General features: G+C 36.1%; 1 protein-coding gene across 1 annotated transcript in view; it reads right to left on the bottom strand.

Annotated features, from left to right (window-relative positions):
• The window catches only part of CDH8 (cadherin 8), a 288,359-nt gene extending 284,005 nt beyond the window's left edge, over positions 1-4,354 (bottom strand). The window contains exon 1 of the mRNA XM_075189000.1: positions 3,972-4,354. The gene's annotated coding sequence lies outside the window, so the exon portion shown is untranslated. The remainder of the gene's footprint in view (positions 1-3,971) is intronic.
• Positions 4,355-4,671: the final 317 nt, after the last annotated feature.

A 4,671-nucleotide genomic window follows, 5' to 3' on the forward strand; every position in this document is an offset into this window, starting at 1 on the left:
GAGGTATCCGGTTATATAAAGAAACTGGAACAAATTAAGAAGCTGACATAGTGTTATAAATAGTTTTAATTGTACTGCCTTTTAGCAAAGAAGATATATTCATTATAACTAAGGATTTAATCTGCAATGTCAGCCATGATTTATATATAAAAAATTTCCAGAACACATAGCATAAGTAATTGCATCCACAATAAACAGCCTTAAAAGTTCAATCACATCAGCAGTATCGTAAATATAATGAAAAGAGAATTTTGCATTTTTCACACCGGCTAATAGTAGTCTTTGTTATAGCCAAAGCCAGCTGTTGTAGAGATTGATCATACACATTGAAAAACATAGCACCCTACCTCTCTTTACAAAACTTCAGATCCGTAGCCCTTTGTTAAGAGTCCTACTCAGAAACCCATTGACCTTACCATTTTCTCTTGGCATTTAATTCCAAAAGAATTACACTTCAGCCTTTTCCCTACAGGTTCTTATTTAATAATAATGCTAAAAAAAAAGCTTCAACAAAATTAGGATTAAGCTATAATTATGATATTACAACAAGGTGTGACAACAATGGAACACTACGATTGGCCTTAAATTGTTTCTGGCCCATTACCAATAAAAGGGACTTATAACTGGGACTGTGGCTGCTGCTCATGACCAAAATGTGAGTTACAATACTAATTCTTTCATGGCTCGGAATATATTAAATCCCTAATAAATATGGTGGGACAACAACAGCCATTATAACTTTTTTTTTGGTACGATGGAATAGAAAAAAAAAAAGAAATGATCAGGCGTGTATATATATTATAGAAATATAAAATATTTTTATATTTTATTTGTATATAAAATATAAAAATATCTTAGGCCATACAAATCCCTGCCAAGTATAGATATATACATATATATATATATATATATATATATATATATATATACATACTTGGCAGGGATTCGTAAGACCTAAGATATTTTTATATTTTATATAATAGTAAAATATAAAAATATATATATATATATATATATATATATATATATATAACAAGCTTGACTTTTATTTCTTTATGTTTGTTTTGTAAGCAGAATTAAGTGTTGTGCATTTTAAATACCTGTTATGATTGTTATTATTGACAATATTTTGCATCAACTGAATACATGACTACATCCCCAATTGACTCCATTAGTACCAAAGAATGTCCTATATCAAAAGAAAAGACAAAATTAATTTTGTGTATTTTTTTTTTATTATTAATTTGTCTTTTGTGTCCGACACCCAACTTTCAGATAACCTTAATACTAAAGGTGGTTCGTGCAAACAAATTCCACCTATACAATGACCCACCTCCCGAAAGAATTTTAGCATCGAGGAAGGGGGAAACCTACACCCCTGGAAGTGATGTGCTTCCTCTAAGACTTCACGTAACTATCTTTGTGCTGTCACAAAATAAAGTACAAAACTTTTTAAAGTCCTTAAAGGTGCTTTTCTCTTTTGGTGAACAGCGGCGGAGAATCAATAATTATGCACCAGATGACAGACAGTAAATGCCTTTTTTTTTTTTTCAGGCATGACTCAAAGCATGTTCTCCAAGCTGCCACTGAAATCCTTCTTTAATAACCGAAGGTAATGGAATGTAAAGGCATTTATTTATTTATTTCCCCTAATCTCTCACAATATCGGTTATGTCATTGACAGGGCAGAAAACAATGTGTTTGATTGGTTGTTTTTTTTTTTCAGATTGACCAGCAAAATGAATATATAAATGTTGCTATGTCTTTATTTTATACTGTTTACATCTATTATCCCTTATAGCCGACATACGATTGGTTGCTAGATTATGTTTTGCCAAGTCGTTGGTATTAACCGGGGTTAACTTCTAAATGCTGTCTATCATTTTATCTGTTACACTTCTTGTGTCGGGCAGTTACACTAGTGCCTCTTTTTGCTATATACAATATTATAGAAAATACTGTTAGAACATCTCAGTATAGCAAAACTATACATTATCATAAAATATTTAAACTTTTAAAAGCATATCCGCATTTTTTTCCTGTTTACATTCTTCATTATATTTTCCGAGCATAGTTTTGAATGCAGCAACTCATCCTAAATTAAATTGTATCAAATTGTGTATGTTTCGGACCCAAAAGAGTGCCACACTTCATATTGACTATGTTGCGCTTTGGCAAGAATAATTAAGAAGGGAAGAGACCGCCAAGGGTAACCTTGAATCCAAATGGATCAAGCCTAAACTATGATTGACGTGTGATCAACATTTGTTAAATGTAATAGAATTCAGAACCACATTTTCGGTCCATAAAGTTAAAAAAAAGTTGTCTTTTAAAAGTTTCAATAAACTAAACTATAGTATGAATATCTTTCATTATACTGTGTTACACATTAACATGATAAATCTAGTAAAGGTCTAGATTTTAAATAATGGATTATCATGAATATCATGAATTACAATATACTATGAACTGGCTGGTAGAAAATAAATCTCTACCTATTGTTCTAAGTCAACTTCTTGTCCATTTCCACACATACTGGAATCATGGTGTTGATGGTAATAATAAGATCTATTCTGTAAATAGTGCTAAAGACTGAACGCAGGGACATTACAGAAATCTCATTTTGCATGGCTGAGCCCCAACAGGTTTGCCACTAAAATAAATCTGCAAAGACTACTCCTGTCCACCCATAACAGTCCTTAATCTTGGCACCCTCCCTGATATGTTCACAGATACCATGTCTGAGATACTGCTTAATTTTTGGAAACCTGTTGAAATATAAGCACTGCCAAGTATTCATGCAAAATAGACCTGACATTGCAATTTGGCTATTGTTCAAGTGTTCAGATGTTGTTGTAGTAATATTTTTTTTTTTCCTACTGCCCTTTAGACGGTTTTGCATAATTAAATTAGATGCTCATATACTGTCGCGCCTTCCAGATATGCCTGGTAGCAGCAGCCCCGTGGAACCCCGAAATTAACCCTTCAGGTGCTGGAGGCATCTACTTAGGAAATGTTTTTTGCCAAGAAGAGGGTGGATGAACACTATCCATGGCAAAGTGTCAGTGTTGCCACAGGTCTGAGGATAGTTTTTTTTTTTTTTTTCATTGCACCATTTTCCAAGTGCCATAATACGAGGACGAGATAGTGTAGACCGATCACTAGACAGAACACTCAAAGGGACAGCGGTCTATAAGTGTTTAAATCCTTGTCTAGCCACCACTCCATATTTCTGATTATGCTGCTAACCCTGCCAGAGAATAGCAGGAGTAAGTTTTGGATTGGCGTGTTTTCTAGGCAGCCAAGGGGATAGAGAAACAAAAAAAAAACGAAAAAAGAAAGAACTTGTTACCTGTAGCCAGAATCTGACAGCTAAGTCTCTACTGCAATCAGAACATATATGATCATCTCCTAGTTCTCTCTATCCAAGTGTCATGCAGTAGGTGTAAATCTTACAGGTCTCTTGTTGCAACTGCTCCCCCACCCACATCCATACCCCCTATCAAAAAATATAAAGATGACACTAATAACAAACATTCACATCCTTACTCCCCACAATGCACAATCACTCTCCAACAATTTGCATATGAGGATGTTTCAATGCTATTTATTCTCGGCACGCAAACTGCAAACCATTTCATACTGACATCTGGTCAAAAATGCATAGGATGATTCACTCCAATACAAAAGAAAATAATACAATAGGGGGGGGAGAGATAAAAGCACACCGTACACCAGAAGCCCAACAAACTCTCTCTGTTACCTTTTTAAAAAGATGGGTAATCACCTGCAAACAGGGAATGATGTTTCCATCAGCACTTGCTGCAGGGAGGCTGAATAATCTCAGACAGTGGCAAACAGCCCTAGCCATATATCAAGATAACTCTCAGTGTGAGGGAGATGGTGTGAGAACCCCACAAAGTAGCCTCAATTGTCCACAAAACATCAGCAGTAAAAGGGTAAATACTTACTGTGTCAGTGATCAGTCAACGTCTTCATCTGCAGCCATCAGCTAAGAATGAATCAAAAGGGATCTACTTCACAGAGATGAGGGTACCAAGCAGGATCCCTGGTGTGTGAGCATCCCTCTCTCACTGTGCGCTCCTGCGCCTTTTCATGCTGTCGGAGAGACTGACACTCTAAAGCTCTGTATGTCCTGATGGGGAGATGCAGTTCCAGCTTTCTATCTCTCTGCACATCAGCAGTGAATCTCCAGACAGGGAGAGAGAGAGAGTGTGAGAGAGAGAGAGAGTGAGAGAGAGAGGGAGAGAAAAAAAAAAGAAAATCAGGGATATTCCCAGTAAATCCTTGAATTTTATCAGTGAGCTGTTCCAATGTGCCTGGCTGCTAAGCAAAACAGTGAAGGGTTGTGAGAAAGTGATCTTAGAGAGCCTCCCCTGACAGCTCTTATTGGGCTGCTGGGCTAGGAGGCTGGTCTGCTCTTTGGAAATTCATGGATGTATTTTTTTTTCTATATTATTATTATCATTTCAAGTGAAGTGCCCAACTTTTCTTGTCGTTGGCGATTCAATCATTGCCTGTCCTGTCTACTCCTATATAGCCAGTAACCCTTTAGGTGCAACGAGCTTCCAAATTCTTTGCAAATGCATCTATATTCACACATGTATGTATGTGCTGAGCAACGATGGATGGTTGGCAGATTTGCAACTA

This window comes from Mixophyes fleayi, chromosome 10, assembly GCF_038048845.1.
Source record: "Mixophyes fleayi isolate aMixFle1 chromosome 10, aMixFle1.hap1, whole genome shotgun sequence".
NCBI lineage: Eukaryota > Metazoa > Chordata > Amphibia > Anura > Limnodynastidae > Mixophyes > Mixophyes fleayi.